General features: G+C 59.1%; 1 protein-coding gene across 6 annotated transcripts in view; it reads left to right on the top strand.

Annotated features, from left to right (window-relative positions):
• ZMIZ1 (zinc finger MIZ-type containing 1) overlaps positions 1-24,094 on the top strand; it is a 233,868-nt gene that overhangs the window by 74,107 nt on the left and 135,667 nt on the right. For 4 of the 6 annotated variants that reach the window (XM_047824475.1, XM_047824470.1, XM_047824474.1 and 1 more), the window contains exon 3: positions 11,524-11,603. The exons of 1 other annotated variant lie outside the window; for it this stretch is intronic. The gene's annotated coding sequence lies outside the window, so the exon portion shown is untranslated. The remainder of the gene's footprint in view (positions 1-11,523; positions 11,604-24,094) is intronic. One more of the 6 variants, XM_047824472.1, reaches the window with a different exon arrangement.

Raw genomic sequence — 24,094 nt, forward strand, 5'->3', positions numbered from 1 at the left:
TGGATCCTGGGCAAGGGTGGCTATAAGGTTACTAGGGCAAGAATTCCAGAATGCCACCTAGGGCTGTGTGTCCCCGGCCTCAGCTTGCACGCCTCCAAAGTCAGGAAACCTAAAATTGCCCATGGCTGTCTTAGTAACTCTCCCTGGGAACGTGTGGCCTTACTACCCCCAGGCTGGAGGCTGGCTTCTGTCTTCTACCCTGCTCACCTTAGGCCCGTGGGCCTTAGACTTCGGGCGTCCTTGACAGAGTACTTTCTGAGCTTCACTCCCTCCAGGCAGAGCATCAAGCTGGGCCCCCTCAGGGTCTGTTTGATTGGAACGTGGCTACACTGGGCAGCCAGGGCATGGCCAAAGTTAGCCCCTGCCCCAGGGATCAGACCCATCCCAGCATGGCCCCCAGGGAGGTTCTTTGGCTGCCTGTGGTGCACGCAAGAGACCTGGCTCCCAGCTCTGCTCCTGTCCCCAGGGCGATCTCAGGCAAGACCCAGCCCCAGTCAGGCCCAGACCACCTCCCATCCATGCTGAGCCATGAGAGGCTGTGGGTCTGCGGCTGGCCAGAAGAGTCTTCTTCTGGACATTCTGGCCTGTTTGCTTTCTGAGGCACCTGTTTGCCCAGCAGCCTCGAGAGAGACCTGGGATGCTGGGGCTCCCAAAGCCTGTGCCCTAGGATCCCAGGAGGAGCAGGGTTGGGGGCTGAAGGCCTTTGTTCAAACCTCTTCCCCCTCACTGGGCCAGGCCACCAGCCTGCATATTCCCTCCACGACCCCCACCTGTAGACAGGTGCGTTTCCAGCTCCTGAGACACAGGGACTGGGTCGGGTTCTCCCAGAGGCCATGGGTGACCCCACAGCCCCTGGGCCAAGCTCCCATCCCACCCAGACTGCTGACACTTATAAGGACTCAGGCGTGCAGAGTGGGGAGTGGGGTGAAGGGGTCTTACTCCGGGGGCTGTGCTGTGGTTTGACCACATGCTGTTCCCCCACATGTGTGGGGGCTGCTCTGCCTAGCAAGGGGGTCACACCTTCTGCAGCTGGTGCTATCCTGTCCCTCATCTTTGCCCTCTAGGAAGCTCTGCCTTGAGGCCTCAAATCCACCCTTCTTCAGCTTTCCCCCTTGTCCTCGTCCCTTCCTCATGGCTCCTCAGAAGTGACACTGTCCCTCTGCCCAGAGTGGGGGAAGACAGTCACTCCAGTCCCCCGGGTGGGGCTGAACCCCACAGCCCCCGCTCAGCTGTGCCTGGAGCTGTGAGCTGCTGGGAAGAAAACCCGCTGCCTTTTGTTAAGTCCTTTTGCTAGGAAACAAGTAGCCGGAGGTCTAGAGGTCAGAGGCCAAAGGCCACCAAACAGGCCAGGCAGCCTGCCCACTCTCGCCCCAGAAAACTCAAGCCTTCTGAGGAGGCCTCCACAGGGCCCCGCCTCTCTCCGGGCCTGGGTGGGGCCAGTGGGACAGGAAGCCAGGGAAGGCCTGGAGGATGGGACTCAGGGTGGTCTGGGCCTGAGCCAGGGATGAAGCAGAGCCCAACCCTGGCCTGGCCCCAGGGCCACGGCCACACAGGTCACCCACCCGACAGGAAACCCTGCCCGGCACCCCCTTTGTCCCACCCCATGTTTCCCTCGGGTGGCGCTTCTACTGTTTCCCGTGGGGGCCGCGCCAGGAATCATACCCTCTTGAGAAAGGAAGCTGGACTTCGGGCGCTCAGCCTGTCCTGCCTCTGACCTGCCCTGACCCCCTCCTAGAGCCTCCCGCTGATGGATGCTTTGGGCCCACGCCCATGCCTCACCCCACACATGCCGATGACTTATCTTCTCCCAGACAGTCAGTCACCTTTAGGGGACTGGGAAGAGAAACCTCATAGTAGGGCCAGGCCTGGGAGCCCAGAGACCAGGGTTTGGGGTCTAGGATCCACCACCAGCTCTCCGTGCCCTTGGCCAAGTCACTTGACCACTCGGGCCTCGTCCGTGGAAAGAAAAGGGAGAGGAAGGAGTTCTGCCCAGCTAAGAGCATCTCATGAGCTAAAGCATTTGGGGGTAGGTGAATTTCTACCCTATAAAGACAGCCAGGTTTGGAATCACGTGCCCCAGAGCCTCCTTCATGCATCCCCAGTCCAGCCAGGGCACTTTGTCTATGATGAGCCCCAAGCAGGGAGAGAGACATGGGCGGCAGCTGATGTCCCCACGGTGGGTGAGGGTGATGATGCTGGTGTGGCCCCTCTCTGGGTCGTTCCACGTCTGGGACCTCAACACAGGGGCAAGGCTGGGCCTCTGCACCCCGGAAGGAACCTGCCTTTCTCTCTCCTCCCAGGAGCCGCGTGAGGGCGCATGCTGGGGTCTCTGCAGTACTCTGCTGTGCTCAGGCTGGCGGGTCTGGTTTGGTTAGCAGGCTAGGGGCCAGGAGCCGGGGAGGGGGTGGTGCCCAGTCTCCTGTCCTCCCCCTCCCTCCTGGTAGGTGCTCTGAGACCTTCGGTTCTCTTTCACTTGTGATGTGGAGCCTAAGGCACAAGGAGGAATGAGATCGTGATAGCACCAGCTCTGAATGCTTCCGCGGTCTTCTGTGGAGGTGCTGCGGGAATACCCTGTGTATGAGAACGCATTTCACCCTCTCTGTGAAGACACGGCTCCTCTCATCCCCATTTCCAGGGGAGAAAACTGAGGCACAGAGAAGCGAATCAGCCTGCCGAGGTGGTTATGCTGGCCTTTGAACCAGGCAGCTGGCCCCAGAGTCTGTGTCCTCGGCCACTGAGCCGCCCTACTTCTCTGACCCGTGGCCCCTTCCCCGAGCCAGGCGCCCCCAGCCTACTCCCAGCTCAGTATCAGCAGGGGGTACAACCTGGGGTAACAGCCGCGTAAAGGGAGGGGCGGGATGCCCCGCGAGCAGACCCCAGTTGCCATCACATCGGATGGGCTAGCAGTCGGGGCCACACCCAGAGCTTGTGGACCAGCTGAGAACCTGTGAGTAACCAGGAGGACTGTAGGTCCACGCAGCCCAGCCCCTCCCTGCAGGGTGCTGACAGTGGCCTTGGGCACATTGCCTCTCTGAGCCTCAGCGTCTCCACCTGCCAAATGGGCAGTGTCCGAGCACCGTGTCTGACCTCTGCAGCCCCTCGGTGGGTGTTCGTCTCTTCCCCGGTGCATCAGGCCACTGGCACGAGGGACGTGCCTGGCAGTAGGGTTGACGTGGGCAGGGTGCAGAGGTGGGAGACCCAGACATATTTAGGGAAAGCTTACAGCTCGGAGTCAGGCTGCGGCCTTGAACATAGAGCTGAAGAGTTAGAAGTGAGCCTCGTAGACGGTGGGGAGCCATGGGAGGCTCTTGGACAGAGGCGAAGCGCATTGTCGGGGAGAGGAACTGGCAGCAGGGGAGCCTGCTGTGTTCACCCAGGCGTAGGGCTCTGGTTCAAAAGGAGTCATGTGGCTAAGAAGCTTGGCCCAAGTGGGTGGCTCAGCAGGGCCAGTTTTCCGCCTTTCGACTGGGTCCGTGGTCCACAAGGCACTACCGTCCCGGGCTGGAAGTGTGCAGGGCACCGCAGGGAGGGGCAAGGCTCAGCGCTAATGTCTCCTCCTCTGCGTGTCCCGCAATCCGTGTCCCCCCTCCTTGGACTGGTCTGGGCTTCCCACCCAGGCCTGGGTGGGGCCCCACTGCTCCTTCCTCCCTCTGTGGCTTTCTGGTGGGGACTCAAGACCGCAGTGGGCCGTGGGGTGTGAGCCAGGGTGGGGACACTGGCGGTGGGTGGAGTCACGGGATGGGTGGCCATGAGTCAGGAATTGTTGGGCCTCTGTGTCATCTGGCTGCGTGCTGTTCTGGCCTCCCTGTGCCTGTCTGCCTCCTCGCTCCCAGTCACAGCTGTGCCTGTGGGCAGCTCTGTGGGGCTGACCTTGCTCTGTTTCCAAGAGCCCAGAGCCAAGGCAGACAAGTCAGGCCACCTGGACTCCAGGTCCCAGGCGCCCCCGACACTCGGGGTGATCTTTAGCACTCCCCTCCCCTGAGCCACACTTTCCCAGATTGAAGGATGAGGGTGGGGGGTGGGGGGCAGCTGGCCAGGGGTTCTCAGACCCAACGGGCTAACCAGCGCACAGCATCCGTTGGGGCCAGGCCTGGTCCGGACGTGGCAGGTACCGTGTTCTCTGACCTAAAGTTGTTTTCACATGGCGCCTCCCATCACCGCTCATTCATTCGTCCAGCAGACATTCCAGAGGTTCTGGGGGCCACGGGAAGAAGACACCCGTCAGGGGGCTGGCCTCAGCCTCTCTTTCTAGTCTGTTCAGGGGTCCAGTCCCAGAGGTCAGGTTCTGGCAGCCCCAGGGATTGATGGGCACGTGAGAGGTGGCTCCCCCCAAATCCCTTGAAGTTGCTGGGCCGAAGAAGCCCCTCTTTCTGAAGGAATGCAGGGAGACCCCGGACTCCAGGGCGAAGGAGGTCATCCTAGGCTAATCCTGACGCCTCCGCCGGGAAGCAGCTACGGAGGTCCTCGTGTCTCCTGGCGGGGACCCTGGGACACGCTCTGGGTGTGCTGTGACAGGGAGAGGCTCTGGGGCTGTTCCTCTCGCTTTACAGATGGAAGATGGAGACATCATGGGATGGGAAGGCACTGGCCCAGGTCAAGGAGGGTAAAAAGGCAAAGGGCCGACTGGAACCTACCTCCCTGTAAGCAGGGCCAGGTGGAGACAGGCAGGCTTCTCCAAGGCAGCTGCATCGGTGAGCATCTTGGGATAGGCCGCAGAGTGCTGCATGATGATGAACGCCCCCTACAACCCCCTCCCTCCCCAGCCTTCCCGGCAGCAACCCTGCAGCCCACCTCTGGACTGCCCTTGACGGGGGGCACTGGCATTCCTACAAACAGCAAGAGCTCCTGTGGCCTGGCTCCTCCAAGGAGGTGAGCCACCCATTCACCCCAATTAAACCTTCTCCCGCCCAACATTGAGTAAACAGAGGCAGGGGTAGGTACAGGGACTTGGCTAAGGACGTGTGGCCTGCAAACAGCGAAACCAGGATTTCATCTAGGCCTGGGTGACATTGGTGCCCGAGCTCAGACCCACTACCTCCTGCTCGCGAGACCAGTGCTTTCCTTTGTCTGGCATTTGTAAATCTGGGCCTCGGCCACCTCCTCAAACTGGCCTGGCCCCCATGTGGCCAGAATCCCAGAGGGATGCCTGTGTGAGGAGTGAGACCGCTGGGGGCTAGCCTGGGTCCAGGAGGGGGGGGGTCACTGGGAACACTTCGTGCTAGGCGGGGTGCCTGTGCCACTGGAAGCCCCCGTGCCCCTCAGCCTCTTGATCATTCCACCTACCTCCTCAATGGGGGGAGCACAGGGCTTGGAGTCTAGGTGCCCGTGGAGCTGCCCAGCCCTGTATGGATCACGGATGAAATGTCAGCTCAGTTAGTCCTCCAGCAGGTGTTTGCCCAGATAAGGAGACTGAGACCTGGGGGACAGGTGACCTTACCTTCTTGGTCCACCTTCAACACCAGAACTGACTTGGGTTCTCGTCTTGGTCTTGGGCCCATCCCTGTTCCTCTTTGGACTTATGTCCCCTCCTGGGTAAGGTGGCAAGCTTAAACTGAGGACTTCCAAGGACTCTTGTGAGAGCCTCCGTCAGGCCCTGTTAATGCTGCAGAGGAATCGGGATTGGGGACGTGCCAGGGGTAGAGAGCAGGGGTATCGCTCCAGAGCTCCATCCAGTGTCCTCAGACAGACAGTGCAGGACCAGGTGGCAGAGGCAGGACACTGAGTCCCTAAGAGGGGCCCGTTGGCAGCAAATTCAATTTAGATCATCAGCAGTGGGATGGGTGGGTGCCAAGGGCCCTGGTTTGGCCAAGCCCAAGTGGGTGCTCCTCCGGGCAAGACCCTAGCCCCTGGCAAGGGAGAGGCTATGCCCACCCCCAAGGGGCTGATGAGAGGGTGGGCAAAGAAAGACCATCAGGTGCAGAGCTTACCCCAGGAGCGTGCGCAGCTTTGGCATGCTTTTTCCATTTATATGGAAAGGGACTGGGAGTAGGTGGTCTTCGGGAAGCCCGTCTCTGGGGAACAGACCCACTGGCCCTGCTCCTGAGTCAGCCTTAGGAGGGGCCTGTGCCTTTTGGCTTTGCCTGGGCCTTTGCCCTCCTGCGTGAGAGACTCTGCCCAAAAGGATGATGCCCCAGACCCCCTGTATTGCTGCCAGGCCGAGGTGGGCACACCTACCAGCACTTCTGTCCTAGAATTATCCAACTTGCGGTGTTTTCGCCCACCTCGTGTGGCAGACACCCGCGGGTGTGCAGACACCCTTGGGAAGCATACAGGCTGGCCCTTGTTGGCCTTTGACCTTGCCTCCCCTCCCCCCACTCCAACCCTGCTCCTCCTCTTCCTCCTCTGTCAGTAGTTGTTGAAAGAAGGAAATGAATGAATGGATGGATGGATGAATGGAATGAAGGAACAACCCCCAGAAGTCATTTCTCCATTTTCACAAAGGGGAAACCAATTTCAGATGTTATGAGGGTGGAGAGGGCAGTTCTGGGAGCCCCTACCCTTCTCCAACTCCCACTCTTTGGGTCCCCCACCATGCCAGGGCGCGGCCCCAGATTTTACGCTGGGCATCTCCTGTCACCGGGGCTGTCCCCACCTGGAGACATCCATCAGGGCCCCGCAGCAGACTGGCCAGGCCTACGCTTCATTCCTGAGTCCCGGAGGTCAGCCCATGACACTGGTCTGCACCACCAACCCCCCCCCCTCACTTGCCAAGATTCCACACTGGAGAGAGGGAGGCGTAAAGCCCAGGGGCATGGGCTGGGCTTCCCTGGGCCTGGGTGTGGGCAGGTTGTCAGAACAGCTCCAAATACTCTCAGACGAAGTGAAGACAGACAGGATTATTGAACCAAGGTTAGTTCATGATTCTCGGACAGCCCTGCCCAGGAGTTCTGCACCCCCGCCTCCCCACCCTCACCCCAGACAACCACTTACTAGGTCTGCTTTCTTATCTGTTCCTTGAGGCCAGCTGCGGCTACTTCTCTTTGGCGAAAAGACTCAGCATTTCAGTCCCACCCTGGGCACTGGGCCACCTGAGCCTCTGGGCTCAACCCTGCTGTACCTAGAGTGAGTGGACAAGGGTTTCACAGCCAAAGAGATGATCAGGCACCCGGTTTTAATTGGGCAAGGAGGAGGAAGAAAACAGCATCAAGGCGTCTGGAGGTTCAGGAATGGGAAAGATCATTTGGGGGACTCTCAGGGAGGGCAGCATGGTGGAGGTGGTCGTTGGGCACCGAAGGAAGGGGTTTCGATGGGCAGAGCTGTTGAAAGTATGACTGGGGTGAGACAGTACCTCTTCCGCCGCTCTGGTCTCTGCTGGGTGCCTCTTGGGCTTTATGGCTCCCTGGTGACAGGACTGTACTGAGGATGGATGGAATGGGGGCAGTGAGGGCTTATGGGGCCGCTGAGGAAGCCCTGGAAGATGGAAGAATTTTCTGCGTGTTTATGGCAAGCTGAGTTTCTCACTCCAAAGGCACAACAGGCATGCGTGTGTGTGTGTGCTCGCGCGTGTGTTTGGGGGTGGTGATTGGCAGCAGGGGTGAGGCATCTCAGAGGTCGCATGGATGTAACCCCCTGCCCCCCCCCACACCTACTGGGGTAGTCCAGCCCCTCCCCCAGGGGCCTGCGGGTAGGTCAGTGCCCTGCCCTACAAGATCAGCCTGGGGCCTCTCCTACTGGGTGTTTAGTCAGAAGCACAATTCAAAGCTGCCTTCTTTCCTCCTGGCCAGCAGGCTTCAACTTCTTCCTGGGCCCAGGACCCTCTCCGTCTGGCTCTCCCCCATGGTCTGGATTCCTCTCCCCCAACTGCCCCATCCCCTCCCCCCCCCCCGGCCCCCCGCGTGATGAGGTCAGGGAACATGTATTCCAGGAATGTGGGAGGTGGGGCGCCAGCCTGGTTTGGATAACCATCGCGGTAAATATTTGCCTTGCTCCCAGAGCCGGTACCGGCCGCCAGGGTAGGACGAGGGGCCTGTTCCCAGGGTCATGTAAGGGGATGTTTTCCCGGGTGGATCTCTGAGGTGGGGGAACCCGTGTCTCCCCAGTGAGCCTGGGAACTGGGTCTGAGGCCACCCGCCCTGCGCAGGGCCAAAGACAGGGCCCCTGGCCCGCAGGACCAGCAACTGTTTGTCCCATCTGTGAAATGGGGATAAAAACAGCCCAGGTGAGGAAGGTCAGTGCCACGGGAGCCGGTTTAGGTCGGTTCAGCCAGTGGAGCAGGAGGTTAGACCCAGTTTGGGTGCGTCCCATGTGACCACGTTTTGGTCCCAACTTGGCCACTTATGACCTTGAGTAATTTCCCCCTCCTTCAAACTTTTAACAGCCACCATCCCCTGACCTGTTCCTTCCTACGTGGCACCTGTATTGACACGCCCATTTCGCGTTAAGCGGTCACAGCCACCAGGGCCCAAGGAGCACATGTGTTCACGTGATTAGCAGCACGTGACCAGAACCCTGAACTCCGGTTCAGGGATGCCATCGGTACGGCCACCTGCCTACAGACCACACTGGGCAGTCTGACCCCCTCCCCCAGTGGCCTGTGGGTAAGTGAATGCTCTGGCCGATACCGGGCTCTACAAGGTCAGCTCGAAGCCTCGCTGATGGGTGAACAGCTAGAGGGGTCACCAGTCTCTGTTTAGAAAGGAGATGAGGGCTCAGAGAGGCCAAGTGACCTGCTCAAGGTCACCCAGCATTAAAGGGCAAACCAGGGATTCCAATCCAGCTCTGCCCACCCTTGTTCTCGACCTCACCACTGAGCACAAGACCAGGGCTCCAGCCCAGAATGTGGGTTCCGAACCTTTGGCAGTTGTAGAGAACAACCAGTCACTTAGCCACAGGCCTGGAGTCACAGGCACAGAGTCTCCAGGGTGCCCCACATCCTGGATGCCCTGTGGCACAGGCACCTTGGCCCTCCAGCAATCCCGGATTGGCCCTGCGTCTACTCTGGGCCAGCCTCAGCCCCAAGCAGCTAGTCCTGTACCTCCCCTCAGGCCCGGGTCCTCCCAGGGCATCCCTGCAGGAAGAAAGGTCGGGAAGGTGGGTGTGTGTGGGAGAAGGTATCTGGGTCCTGGGACACTCCCCACCCCAGAGTGACCTTTGCCGTGTCCCAGGCCCAGCCTTGCCACTCTCCCACTGTGATACCTCTGGCCACGCTATCCTCCCTCAGAACTCGGTTTCCTGCTCTGCAAAATGGGGCACCGTGAGCTGGAGTACCCCGAAGCGGCAGGATGGGCGGGTGTCGTTCCTTGGGGCCTGGACGTTGCTCACTGTGTGAGCGAGGACTTTCCGGCTCTGGCTTCTATCTCAGCTGCCAAAATAATTATTTTCTCTTTGTCAGCGGGTCTGTGGGCCAGCTCGCCTCTGGGAAAGGCCTGAGCTGTGGGTGGTGGGGAGGCAGGAGGCTGATTCCGGTTCTGCCCCAGCCACTGACTTGCTACGTGTCCCTGGGATGGGGGTGGGCGCTGCCTCTCTTCAGGCCTCAGTTTCCTCCTCTGAAAAATGGGAGAGTCAGAGCCTGTGAATACAAGTGCTGTTTGTGTTCCCACGGCAAGAAGTTTGGGGGCTGCCAGAGCCAAAGGGTCAGGACGCAGAGACGTTGTCTTTCCCTGCTGGGGTGGGGATGTCATCCCTGGCTTTGGGGGCTTGGGGCTTCGGGGCCTAATGCTCCATAGAGCCCAGCACCAGCCCCTGCAAGGTCATTAATGTCTCAGCTGACATACCTGCCCCTCTGGCCCTCATGTGTGCTACTCCCTATGTTCCCATCCCACAGATGAGAAAACTGAGGCATGGAAAGGTTTAATTAACAAATTTGCGCTAAGCCCCACACTTGGTAAGAGAGCGAAACACAGACTTGAACCAGCCACAGCACCCACTTCTCTCCCACTGCCCAGTGGGGTGGGCCAGTCTGAGGCCTCCAGCGGCCCCCTGGCATGTGTGAGAGCCCACAACTAATGTGAACTGCACACTCCCTCTCCCTCTGTTAGCCATGGGGCTCGTCCCGAGAGGCATTCAGCCCGCAGTCCGGTTTCCCATTTCTTAGAGGAGAATGTGCAGGCCTACGGAGTGTGGCAGTTGCCTGGAGCCCCCCGGGGAGGCACCTTCAAAGCTGGGACCCAAACTTGGGGTTCTGTGGCTGGCACCCCATGGCCGGGACTCCAGAGAAGTCCACCTGCCAGGCCCTTGGGTCTGGTCCTCCAGGATCTGTAGGGAGGTGGAACAGAGTAAAAAGCACGGGTGGCCCCTGAGGAGGTGGGCAGGTCGGAACCTCCCCCCCAACTGTGAGGATAATCAACAGTGGGGGACAGGGGACCAGGGTGTCCATGCCTTCTCCCTCCCTCTGACATCTCCACATACCCAGTGCACCCCTGCCTCTCTGCCTGCTGTTCCCTCTGCCAGGAGCACCACTCTCTCTGGTCTGGACCCCCAGAACAGCCTACATGCCGGTCTCCCTGCCTCCCAGGGTCCCTCCCAAGCCCTTCTCCCCCAGCAGCCATGGGAATCTTTTCAAACTGGAACTAGGGTTATGTCCCTCGGCTGTTCAGACCCTCCCGTGGCTCTCAGTGATTGGCCATGTCCCTTGACCCCCACTCACCCCACCTCTCCTTCCCTCATCACACCTACCACCCGCCCGCTCTCAAGTCCTTCACTGAAGCAGGCTTTCTTCCCTGTCTTTGAGTCTTCGCATATGCTGGTCCCTCTGCCTGGAATGCTGTTCCATGCATCTTGGCCTGCCTCTCTTCTGGCTCATCCTTTGACTTTACTTCCCCAGGGAGGCTCCCCTGAACCTTGACTCCATGCTGCATAGCCCCTGTACTCATTCTTTCTGGCAGATGCCCCTTCTCATTATGTAGCGTTTAACTGTTGGAACCCCCACAGGGACAGGAACCCCCGTCCCATTCACAGCTCAGGATGTTTGTTCAGTGTTTCTTTTTTTTTTTTTAATTTTTTTTTCAACGTTTATTTTTATTTTTGGGACAGAGAGAGACAGAGCATGAACGGGGGAGGGGGAGAGAGAGAGGGAGACACAGAATCGGAAACAGGCTCCAGGCTCTGAGCCATCAGCCCAGAGCCCGACGCGGGGCTCGAACTCCCGGACCGCGAGATCGTGACCTGGCTGAAGTCGGACGCTTAACCGACTGCGCCACCCAGGCGCCCCTGTTCAGTGTTTCTTGAGCGAATGAATGAACAACACTGAGTGCTTCTGTCCCCGTATGTCCTTAGATGCTCCTAGAAGGCCTGAGAGAGCTTGTGATCCCATTTGACAGGTGAGGAAACCAAAACCCAGGGAGGCCAGGGGCATATCCACATAGCTGGTAACGGGCAGATGGGGGTGTCAGGGGATTGTTGGTGTCAGGGCACTCCATGATTATGCCCCTCTTCCGCTCAGCCCCTCTGAGTCTCCATCTGTCAAATGGGGATGACTTGGTTTTGCCCAGTAGGTGGGGATGGGGGGGGGGGGGGGGGAGTGGCAGCCCGATCGGTTCCAGGGCTGCCGCGAGGGGCCCCTCTGACCACCCCTTCCCCTTGCAGCAGGATGGAACTGCAGTGAGGTGCGGGGGCTGAGCACTGCTGACCAGACGTGGGACGCTGGTGGTTCGCGGGTCACTGAGGTAGGTGTGCGGCGGGTGGGGAAGGCTTGGCCCGGGTGCTTGGAGAAGGGGCAGGCACGTCCTGAGTAGTGACTAGGTGTTAGCCCCGGCATACCCAGCCTTTGACTGGGCCTCGGCCCTGGTGGGCGGGACTGGGTGCTGCCCCGCCCCCTGCTTAGACCTCGTCGGCCCCAGAGGCCTCTGGGACCTGGCCTTTGTCCAGAGTGCCTGCCGGGGAAGGGCTGGGGGAGAGCACCCAGGGAGAGGGGCAGGTTTGGGGTCCCCAGCCTTGGCGCAGCACCTGTGTCTGTACCACTCAGCCCAGGGCGCGTGGGCCCCGTATGCCAAGCAACATGGCGGCCACGCAGGAAGAGGCCTGGGTGAGCAGAAAGGCCTATTTGCTGAAATGAGCGGTGTGTCTGGCCACCTCCTTGTCTCCCGCAAACACGCTGAGGTGCGCGCACGAATCTCTGGGCTCTGGAGTCAAGAGTGACTGCGTTCGAATCCTGGCTCTGCCACCTGTCCACGGTGGCCTTGTGCGGTTTCTCTGTGCCTTGATTTACCTGTCTGTAAAAATGGGATGGTTTCCCAGCACCTGCCCGCACAGGTGCGTGGACACACCTGGCACCAGAGGCGCTCAGGAGGACACGTCAGAGTCACTGTCAAGGATCCTGGGATCCTTCCTTCTTTCCATACACTGCAGCTCCCGCATCCCCTCCTCCCTGAGCGCCCAGCAATGCCAGGATGGACACGGACTGGTCATCCAACATAACGAGGGGGTGGGGGCTCCCAGGGAGCTCCCAAGAGCAGCAGGAACCAGAAGGTTCTGAGGCTGAGCCTCCCGGCCCTGCCTCTGGCCTGGACACCAGCGTGTCTCATCACAGAGAGGCATTTTAGGGTTGATCGCACTTGGCCCTGTGCCAGAGGGTGACCTGTATAATCCCTCTTTACTCTGTGGTTCCCAACCCAGAGATGAGAGGCCTTCACAAAAGTGCTGACTTGGGCCAGGGCCCTTTGTCCCAAGGCTCTGGGGCCCAGCGGGGGGAGGCAGAATCTTTGCTCTGGCATGAGGCCTTGCCTGATCATGTCCCTGCTGCCCTCAACTCCCCTCCTGAGGCCCCCGTGCTCGTAGGTGCCCAGACACGGGGCCAGGCAAGCCCTGGGATGCTGCACGCTTCAGTCAGGCTCTGGAACCAAGGGGCAGGGCTGCAGGAGGTCCCGGCTCCCTGCCATCGGCTCGTGACCTTGGGCAAGACTTTCACTTTCGTGAGAGTGGGGGCCAGGGTTCTCATCAGAAAACAGGGATAATTATACCAGCCCTGCTGGGAAGGCCGTTACGGCGACGCTCGGAAGCCTGAAATATTTTTAAATGTTAGAGCTTAGTGAGAGTCTACTGTGTACCAGGCACCACGCTCCTTAAATACATATTTCTCCCCGCAGTAATCCCGTGAGGAGGTGTGTTTAGTGCCTCGTCCTTTCTCCAGAGGCTCAAAGTGGTTAAGAAACCCATAGAGCTGTAAGTAGCAGCATGGGGATTTGAACTGTGGAATGAAGCGGCCCATGATGCCTTAGAGACCAGGGGCGGAGCCACAGGCCGGCCTGAGGTGGGTGCTCAGGAAACCGCCTCCCTCTCCGCCTTGTGCTTTGGCCTGGCCCTCCAAGCCCCGCTGCCCTCAGGAACCAGAGGGTGGCCCCTGAAGGCTGGCGACCGCCCCTCCCCAGAGGGCCTGCCGGCAACCCGATAAGGCTAGGGGGACCCACTGCTAATTGTGAGGTAACCTCTGAATTCTCCTTCACGGTGGGTTCTCTTTTCGGATGTGTTTCAAGGTAATTCATTCCCTTTCCAGAAATTGCTAGTGGCGGAGCATTAGGCAGCTGGTAATTAATCATAGGAGCGGCTTGGAGTTTATTTAAAAAAAAAAAAAAAAGGCAGACTAGAAAGCCTTGATGGAAAAAGAAAAGAAAAGAAAACCACTCCAAGGCAAGGGTGGTAATCAATACCTCAGTGTCCTAGAAACGGCTGGGGGGTGGGGTGGCGGACACGCCTCTCCTCCTTTTCTTCCTGGGGCTGACAGATGGTCAGTGCCTGCAGTAGCCTGTGCGAGGCTCTGCCCTTCACCGTCAGCTCCCTGGGCCTCGTTGAGCAAGTCACTGCCTCTCCCCGGACTCAGCTTTGCCACCTGTAAAATGGGTGAAGGGCAGGTGCCAGACTAGAGACAGATACTGTGATGATGTTTGTTCACTGCCACATCCTGGTGCCTGGTCCTATTATAATTTGGAGCGACAGCTGGAGTGAGGGGCCAGCTCTTTCACGCTGCAAGCTAATGTTAAAGGACAGCCTTGCCCAGCAGACTGGCCCAGCAGAGCTCGGGCCCCTCCATGGCAGCCACACCGTCTCCCTGGCATCCTCAAGTTCAGCTTTCCAAGAGTCTGAGCCGTCTGGAGATTTTTTTCAGTTGCCCTCTGAGTGGGTAGTGAGCTCCTCGTCGCCAAAAGTGTGCAAGCTGGGGCCGCACAGGGCAGTCAGGCAGCAGACTGGGTGGGACGGCGTGCAGAGCATCCCTGAGTTTGAGACAGAACATGAGGTGCTCCAGGGTCGCGGGAGGCTGGATGAGCAGAGAGGGGAGCCCCTGCCCAGAGGTCCCCTGGGGAGGGCTGGAAGAGGCCGCTAAGAAGGGTTGTCCATGAAGGACACCTGTGCTTCGCACTTTGGTGCCTGTTCCCTCCAGAAGGAAGGAGGTGCGTGCGTGTCTGTCTGTCTCTGGTTCTCTGTGTGCCCGTGCTTCTCTCCTGCCCGGCCCCCCCGTCTCCTCACAAAGGCACCCCCACTCTGCCCCCTTAGCTCACCCACTTTCTCCCTGTGCCACGTCCAGTGCTCCCCCTTGAGCCCCCTCTGGAATTTCTCTCTGAGCCCCAGGACCTTCTCACTTCCGCTCTCCTTACCCTCAGAGACACTCCTAGCCAGGCGTCCCCGCAGACATCTGCTCTGCGTCTGCTCTGTGTCATCGCCTCTGTCATTGCCAGGACTCAGCAGAACTGAGACCTCCCGGGCTCCCAACCTGCCGCCCTGAGCCTTGTTCTTGCAGCTCTGGCGGCACACGGCTCCCCCCACGCCCACCCTGCTCTTTGGAGGTATCCAAGGCAGTGCCCCGCACTCCCGGCTTCGGAGGCTGTGCGCTCCGTGTGGCCTTGAGCTGGAGCAGACGCCATCCCGTCTCCAGGGACCCCCCGTGCCGACCACTCGGGATGGAGCCCGAACTCCCGGCTGCCCTGTGCTGTCCTGGGCACCTGGGCCTCTGGCTGCAGGCTAAAGCAGGGAAGCGAGAGGGGGCGTGCGTCCACTCACAGGGGCGGTTGGAGCCTGGCATTGCCCTCCAGCGCTAATAAAACTCCTGCTGTAATTAGAAGTGAGGTGTCCGAGAGCTGGCTGCCTGGCGGGAGCCAGTGTGTGCTCATGAATAAATAAGTTGTCCTCTCCCGAGGGGAGAAGGAACCAGAGGGTGGCCTCCCAGAGAACCACGGGCCTGAGGGTCTCAGCGGTCTGTGAGGTAGGCTGCTGTGTTCTGGTGGCTGGACACCTCCATTCACCTGGACGCCTTCTGGAAGCTCCCTCGGCCCCCATCCCTGGCCATCAGACTCCCTGGGAGCGCCAGCCGCCGTGCACCGGCAGACTCAGCCTGGCACTCGAAGCCACCACCGCCGGCCCCAGCCTCCTTGCAGGGCCGCATCACACGCTAGCTGTCCGCCAGTGCCCTGGGCTGCAGCTTCCCTGTGCCGCCCCCTCCTCACCTTTATGACACGTCCCCGCCATGGCACCTTTGCTCCTGCCCTTCCTTCTGCCTTGAAAGCCCTCCACCCGCATTGCTGTGTGGCTGGAAACTTTCGGAGCCTTCCTCAAGCCGTGCTTCCTCTACAGGGTCAGACGTGGCCTCCACACCCCCTGGGCCCCACGCCCTCCGCTTCCCAGAGGCCCTGCTCCTTTCCTCCCTGAACTCTCTCAACTCCGAACCCTCTCTATGCTCCTGTGTTTCTAGACTGCCTGCCCCCTTATCTTCTCTTTTGTCTTGATTGTGTATTGGAAGGATAACCTATTGGCTCCTCTGTACTCTTTTTTCCTCCTGAGTCTTTGACACCTGGTGTGTATTTAACGCCTACACCGCCCGCAGAGGCCGGTGTTCAGCGGCCCCGTGGGGTTCCCTCATTCGCAGGTGGGGAAACTGAGGCTGGGAAAGGCAGTCTTGCAGATAAGAGTTGGCAGGGTGAGTGCATGCCTTCCCTGTAGGCAAGGCTCTGCTACCTTTCTGCAGTTTAAAGTAAGGAACTGGGGCACGGGGCATGGGGCACTGGTCATAAAGGTAAATTGAGGTGGACAGGACCGTGGCTAGTACCTAGGCAACCACACCTTCAAAGAGAGGGGACATGTTGTGAGGGTTCCATTTCCCTCACAGTGGGTTCTGGGGTCCTGGTGCTTCCCCCACCGAATCCCCAAACAGCCCTAGACCGAGGGGACCAACACAGGGTGAGCCACACGGGGATCAGTGCTGCGCCTTATCACTGCACCCACAGCATACAGCCTAGAGCACTGGGGTTCAGGGGGTCCGAGCACCCAGCTCTTCCCAGGAAGAGAGGATGGCCCCTGTCCTCCTGCCGCGCCATCCGGGATGCGGTCTGAACTGCAGAGGCGCCCAAGTGCATGTCCGTGGAGGATTCCCACACGGTGGGGAGATGCCTGGGGCAGGCAAAGCTCCAAAAGTGGGAGGGGGAGGAGGGAGTTTTCCCTGCAGATCCTGGCCCCGCCCCCGCTGGCCTGGAGGGATCTCCCAGGGGCACACCAGCAGCAGAAAAGCCCCTCCAGAGCCCTGTGCCCTCTGGAGCCAGTTTCCCCCTTTGGGACCTGCAGTCCCCACCGGCTGCACGTTGCTGCTTGCTCCTTTGACAGCTGGTCTCTTGTTTGCCTCTGCCTAGGGATCGTGGCAGGAAGTCTTGGAAGGTCCAGGTGCTGGGCTCATCCTCCCCCCCGCCCCGGGTCCCATACCACAGGCAGGGCTGGGGCCACAGCCCAAGGAGGACCCCCCTCCCAAGGGCTACCTCCTCCCACCTGCCGAGGGCTGCAGAGCTTATGCGTGCTGAGCTAGCCCCGCGAGACACATCTAGCCCGTCCTTCAGCCCCCTGCACCCATGGCTTTTCCTTGTCTCCACTCCTCCATGCCAGCCACCTGCTGTCTCCCCTGCGGGGCTGGAAACCCCTCAAAGAAGGCTCGGGGCAGACTGAACCTTGTCCCCCATCCACCAGGCATGGCTCCTAGTACGCCTATGCTGAACAGGCAGGGAGCCTGCAGGCACTCACCTGTGTGCCCTTAGTTTTCTTTGGGGACGGCAAGATTTTATCTGGTGTGCCAGTTCTTAAATTTTTTTTTTAACACTTATTTATTTTTGAGACAGAGAGAGACAGAGCATGAACAGGGGAGGGGCAGAGAGAGAGAGGGAGACACAGAATCCGAAACAGGCTCCAGGCTCCCAGCTGTCAGCACAGAGCCCAATGCGGGGCTCGAACTCACGGACCGCGAGATCATGACCTGAGCCGAAGTCGACGCTTCACCGACTGAGCCACCCAGGCGCCCCTGGTGTGCCAGTTCTTAATGTGCCGGGTGGGCTGTGTTAAGAAGGATTCTGAGTCTGTGTGTTTCTCGTGGTGCATGCTTGTCCTTTCAGCCCCCAGCTCCCTGGCCAGCAGGTCCATTTGTCAGGTGTCTCAGTCCTGGGCTGTGGCCAGTGCAGGCGTGGGGAGGAGATGGTGACCTCAATGTGGTCCCTCAGGTGTCCGTCTACTGAGGCTCCTGGGCAGACTGCCCTGAGAACCTTCCAGAGCCCCTGGGGTTATAGGGACCACATAACTCCCAGAGAGCTGACTGGGGAGCACCGGTCCCATGCCCACCACTCCTATTAATGCGATCGTGTGAAAGCTTTTTCCTCACATCTGTCTTTCCTGTTAAGTGCTTCTCACCCTTCTTCCGTTCCGGTTTGGGAAGCAGCACATCTTGCCTCACAGCTGTTTGGGACCCTCCGCTGCTTCCCCGAGGCTCTTTGGGGGCCTCTTTAAGAGCCTGTGGGAGCATCTCTGCTTCATAACCCCGGTGGGATGCTCCTGTGCTGCCCCCATCTGGCCCATGCTCTGGTTGGCCGGTGGGACAGCCTAGTGTGTGACGGGTCTCACTGGGTGGCCCCTGGTGAGGTCTCTCAGCCCCACCTCCACCCGACTCCCAACCGCCCTGGGTCACCCTGGCCTGGGGAGCCAGCCCCCTGCACCCCCACCGTCTCTGCTCCCGGCAGATGCCCTCTCAGCCAAGGCTCCCGACCGTCCTCCGCCCAGCAGCTCCAGGGTGGCCAAGCACTGAGCCAGGAGAACTTTGATGAACTAACACTTGTAAATAACCCAAAACATTTTTCTCTGTGTGTGGAAGAAACACAACAAAAACACCCACATCCCCTGGCCAGCTTCGCCTGTCCTGTCGCAGCTCCAGGAGGGCTGGTCCAGGTCATCCCATGCCTGCCAGGGGCTCCTTCAGCTGCGGCTTGCATACCTCCACTGCTGGGGAGCTCACCACCTCCCATAAGGGTTTGCTCATGCATGTACACTTCAGTGTGGTAAGGGATGCTTTATGACATGGGGTTAAAGCATGGGTTTCAGGAACAGGTGGTTCTGGGTTCAAGACCTTGCCTTGCCACCTGTCAGCTGGGTGAGTCTGGACAAGTTGCTTCATCTCTGATACCCTCTGTTAGATCATAGATGAGGAAAATCTACAAGTGGGGAGAGGCCTGCCTGCCTGCCAGGGGTGCCAGCAGCCCTGTGTGGCACCAGCCTTCTCTGGTAATGGAAGACGGATGCCCTCAGGGAGCTGCCCCCACCCCTCAGCACTGGAACATCTGCTTGAGGTTGGCATCGAGTCTGGCAGCCAGATACCTCCCTCCCCAGGATCCCAGCCTCCTGGGTCCTCTCTGGAGCTCTCCAGTGGAAACTTTCAGGATGGCGATTCCACATGGAGACACAGTACTTCCCCAAAGTGCCAACACACACAGATCACCAGGGGCACTTGTTCAAATGCAGATTCTCAGGTGTCTCTCTTGGAGTCCGATTCTGTAGGTCTGGAGTTGGGCCTAGGGTTCTGAATTTTTAACCAGTGCCCCACTTAACACCTGTGATCATGCCAGTCTGGGACACATGGATGCCTGTAAAACGGAGCTGGCCTAGAGGTTGGGCCCTGGACAGTGTCATGGCCTTCCTGATTGAACTTGGGCAAACCTGCCGCTCTCTGTGGCTGAGTTTTCTCCTGAATTCACCAGGGGTTTCGGCGATCTGTAAGGGCTCTTCCTATTCTTCTAACCCCATGATAATAAGAAGGACATTCTCTGGGGTCCTCTCTGCCAGGACCCCTGAGGCAGACCTCTGGGTTTCAGCCCCATTCCCTCTGGCCACAGAACATTCGGGTCATCAGCCGCTGGCCAGCCCCAGAGCCCCAGGGACAGAGAAGCTGTTCCCTGGACGTGATGTGTCATTTAGTGGTGGTTCCCCTGGGCCTTCCAGGAGGCTTTCAGATCAGCAGGCATCTGCCGAATCCACTCAGATTGGAAATGTCTTCTGCACGCTGAGATAGACCGCTAACTCGGAGCCAGCCGAGGAAGGCAGGATGAAGTGGGGTTATCTGGCTCCTCCGAGGGGCCTCAGAGCTTTACTAGTTAACACACACAGAGGCCTGGAGTGTCAGAACTAGGGGGTGGCCTTGTGGAGCCCCCTGTTTTTATCGACGGGGAAACTGAGGCCCCAGGAGGAAAATGAGTTGCTAGGTCACCCGGGGAGAAATGGGGAGCAGTGCTGGAACCCAGGCTTCTTGGCTTGCAGTCTGGTCTCTGGGCCGTGCCTGCCACCCACCACACCTCCCCTTGGGCCGTCTTTCTGGGATGGATATTCTCCCCCACCCACCACAAGGCCTGAGCCCTAAACCAGCCCTCTGCTGCTCCTGGGAAGAAATGGGGCCATCTCAGGACAGGGACCAAGGGGCTGCCTGCTCCCGAAACACTGGGCCCTTCTTTGATCTGCACTGTCAGCCTGAATCAACAGCCCCTGCTTAGCTCCCGGTCCCCCACCCCGGCCAGAACAGCCCCCATGGAAAGTTTCCAGGAATATCCACGCTGAGGGCAACATGAGCCAGAATGAAAAGGCTCTCACTCCCTGGCTCCCTCCCATTTTCCACTCGCTGGTGCTCAAGGGAGTTAATAAGCAGAGGTGAAAACACCGGTCCTGTCCTAATGAGACCTTGTTTGAGGCGGCTAGGGCCTGGCAGGTGACAGAGGAGGAATTATTCACCATCTAGGCGTTCACCCGTCCCCCCGCCGCCCCCCCCCCCACAACTGGGATGATGTCAGGACCTGGGGCGCAGAGTCTGGGCTGTGCTGTCACTCAGACGAGAGAGCAGGGCTCCTTTGACCACTGGCATCCAGCTTACATAGCCAGCCTTGGGTGTGGGCCGGGGTGGGCAGCTCAATCTCCTCCCTGGGCCAGGAGCCCAGCCGGGCCCTCGGTTCATACCCGGCGCCTGGTACCAGACCCACCTCAAGCCCTTTGCATAAGCCGGTTCCTCCTTCCCACACTCTCCCTCTGTAAGCAGTAAGGCAGCAGTATTTAGTAAGCACCTACTGTTTGCCTGGATCTGTGCTCAGCTCTTGGGGAGATAAGGCAACAGAAGACCCTAGGCCAGCCCTTAGGTTGGCACAGCCTAGGCCAAAGTTCGCTTGCAGGGAAGAGAATTAGTCATACCCAGTGCTCTGGGACCAGGAAGGTGTTGAGGTCAAGGAGAAGGAGCTCTTGAGAAGTATGGGATATGGAAGGCTTCCCGGAGGAGGCTGGCTGGAGCAGATTGACACTCAAAGGATTCTGAGGATTTCCAGTGGGGCTGAAGGTGAGGCAGGAAAAACACAGGCTTAGGTCAGGGTATCACCCAGGCCAGGACCCCGGATAAGCGCCTGCTTGGGCAGGTGAGTGCAGTATACTGTGAGCTTGTGCTTGGGGGTGGGGGGGGGGGGGTGGGGGAGGAGGTGGCTGGGGTGATGGCATTTGTGTCCCAGAGCACCGGTGGGAACACACCCGTGGCAAGGAACAGCAGGGAGGCTGCTGGACAGAGCGAGGCTGGGGCTACGCTATTGAAGCAGCCACGGGCTTCGGCCTGGCGCCTCGTAGGCCATGTATCTGCTGAGCGAATGAGCCGTACAGGGGTGGCTGTCCTGTAATTGTGGTGGGGATGAGCAGTGCAGGGCGGGCACTCGGCAAATGCTGATTGGGTGAAGGGTACATGGCACGCACTTGGCCGTCTGACAAGTGAGAACCCAGGTCGCAACGGAGACCAGGAGGCAGGGGGGGAGGCAGAGCCCAGAGCAGCCCCAGAGTAATTCTTCAGAAGCCGGGGTAGGAGATGCCTGCCAGGGGCACATTGTGGCTCCTGACAGAGTGAGGACTCGGCGGGCCAAGTTGCTCAGGGCCCAGCTGCAGTGGGGGCCTCGAGGGGCATGCTTGTACACGCCTTCAGGACACCCCCAAGACAGACCCAGCCGCCCTACAGCCTCTGGGACAGGGAGAAAATGACTACCCATTACACATGTGTCACTGAAAGGCAGAGGACAGCGGAGCTCCAGGACCCTTAGTCAGTACTAATAACGAGAGCGATAATAATAACGATGTCGGGGTGTCTGGGTGGCTCAGTGGGTTAAGCGTCCAACCTTGGCTCAGGTCATGTCTCAGCGTTCACGAGTTCGAGCCCCGCATCGGGCTCTGTGCTGACAGCCCAGAGCCTGGAGCCTGCTTCGGATTCTGTGTCGCCCTCTCTCTTTGCCCCTCCCCCGCTCATGCTCTGTCTCTCTGACTCTCTCAAGAATAAATAATAAACATTAAAAAAAAAAAAGAAAAGAAATAATAACGATGCCAGCAGGGAGTGCGGCATCTCCCTTGGTCTGACACCCTTTGAGGTGGGACCAGCATCATCTCCGTGTGATGAGTGAGGAAACTGAGGCAGGAGGTGGTTAGGAAGATAGCCGAAGTCTCCAGGCGGCAAAGCCAGGATAGGAACTCATGATGTCTGACTGTGACTCTCCCGTGGGGCTCATCCCACCCAGCCCTCACTGCCAACATGCGGAACATCTGTTTTGACCCAAAGAAGGAAGACACAGACTCTGAGAAATCATTTGAAATCGTCCATGATAGCTCTGTACACAGGTCCTTCTGGTCCCTTCCCAGCTTTGTGGGAAGGTGAACACCCAGTGGTTAGAGAATGGGCCCTTCCCCTGAATCAGGCTTTTGTAATGCAAGTAAATTACCTGCGAGCCGAGCCGTTTGATAATTTAGGTGTTTAAATGGTAATGACTGTGGAGCCAGCCCAGGAGGAGGGGAGGAGGCCGTGAGTCAGATGGGAGATTCAACAGGCACTTAATCTCAGTGCAGTAGGACTTTTCTAAATCTGCCCCTTCTGCACGAAGAACCAACTGACCAGAGACACTGGGCCGCCTCCCCCTGGGGCTGGGCCACGCTGGACGTTCTTGGCTCTGTCAGAGAGGGTTGCGGAGCTTCTGGGGGGTGGCAAGAGCTTGGTGGCTGTGAGTACAGAAGATTGCGAAGGTTCAGGGGACAGCCTGTGTGTCCCAGTTGCCAGCAGATCCCTCAGGCTCCAAGGACAACCTGCTGCTTTTTTAGGGGTTTGGGGAGGGGTCTCCTGGATAGTAATAAGGAAGAATTTTAAGAATAGACCTTGTTCAGCAAACGGAGAGAGAAGTGACTTGCCCAGGGTCATGCAGCCAGGATTTAAGACCGAATCCTTGCTGTTAATCACTGTGATATCGCTCTGTGTGTGTGTGTGTGTGTGTGTGTGTGTGTGTGTGTGTGTGTGTGTGCGCTTTTGGGTAGTCTTAATGATAGTTGTGTTAATCAGCACCTGCACCGTATAATTTGTATACATTATCTAATTTAATTTTCCTAAAGCCTATTTTGCAAGTGAGTAAACTGTTGGGCAGAGAAGTTAAGTCATACAGTCATATGGTCACACAGCCCTTGAACCCAGCTCCATGTGACTTTCAAGCCTGAGCCCAAACAGACTCAGGGCACCGAGGACCCGCTCTGGGCGTTGCCAGGGGAGAGCCCCTGCCAACCAGGAAGATCAGAGGTGGCTTCCTGGAGATAGATGGGTTTTGTCTCCGACAGACCAGGTATCTTGAACTTTCAGGTCCCAAGCTGTGTAAGGCCCCATCACCTGACCTCCCAGAGGCTCTTCCTCTTGGTCATAAAAGGAGAAGAAAAAGGCTTCCTTCCTGCGGCCCAGAAGGACCAGGCAGGTGGAGGGTGTGTTCCCCACGTTCAGCTGGGCTTGCTGAAGCAGCCAGCATCGCCATGGGTTAGGCCTGCCCAGATCAGGGCCCAGAGCCCTTCCCAAGCATCAACTCGGAGCCTTGCAACCAGGGCAGCTCAGCTTTGGGGGGGCCAGAGACACACAGCTCCCGCTGGGAGTTGCAGGGAAAGGCCAGGACAAAGTAGATGGAACAGTGTGAGAAGACATAAGGCACAGCCAGCACGCAGTTGTTGGCTGCAGGGAAGGGAGTGGGAGCAGCGGTTTGTAATGAGGTCCAGTGGCTCACACGCTCTTCAGGGGGCAGCGAGGAGCCAGCAAGGACACCGACACAGAAGGACACGGCGCGTCACTTCTCACTGAACTGTCATTGAAATGCAGCTTGTGGGAGCCCAGAGATAGCACGCGGGCAGGTAGTGGCTCTGCTCCCCTGGATGCTGGCGGGAAAGAGGTGCTCATGGCAGGGAGCCCGGCTGTAGCTGCGATGTCCTTCTGCACGTCTGGCCTTTCAAATGCAAGCCTGGTGGGGGCCCGGAATGGGAGAGGTCAACGAGTTCATTCAGAAACGGGGGTGGGGTGGAGAGAGGTACACACAGTGCCCCGGCTAAATGTGAGATTCCAGAGACACAGGGTGGTAGGGGCTGGGGGAAGCTCAGGGGCCAACAGATCCCACCTCCTCTAGCAAGAGGAAACCGAGGCCCAGAGACAGGAAGGGGCTGGTTCGGAGGGGCCCTGGGCTTCCTTGTTTGTGCTCCTGCCCTCCAGCGGGGCTTGCCACCTCCCACTCCGTCTGACCTTCCGCCCCAGCTCTCCCCCTGACCACGAGTGGGGGGCAAGGCTGGAAGGGAGAAGGGTCAGCGTGCGTCGCCTGCAACACCTCGCTGAGCCTTGGAGGGCACAGAGCAAGGGCATTCCTAGCAGGGCATGGAGGGGGGCGGTGCCTCGGGGCCCCGCAGCCTGTCTTTCTCCGTTCCTAGACGCCGACCTTGCAGCACCTGGACAGGGAAGGAGAGCACCCAGAAAAGTCTGCCAGGGCTTTGGAACTGGTGCGTCTGTGGCATGCTCTGTGTGTCTACCGCAGGGCCCCCTCCGTACCTCTGGCTTGTCTCCCTGTCCTCCCGCAGCGGGCCT

The sequence above is a fragment of the Prionailurus viverrinus genome, chromosome D2 (genome assembly GCF_022837055.1).
Source record: "Prionailurus viverrinus isolate Anna chromosome D2, UM_Priviv_1.0, whole genome shotgun sequence".
NCBI classification, from domain to species: domain Eukaryota; kingdom Metazoa; phylum Chordata; class Mammalia; order Carnivora; family Felidae; genus Prionailurus; species Prionailurus viverrinus.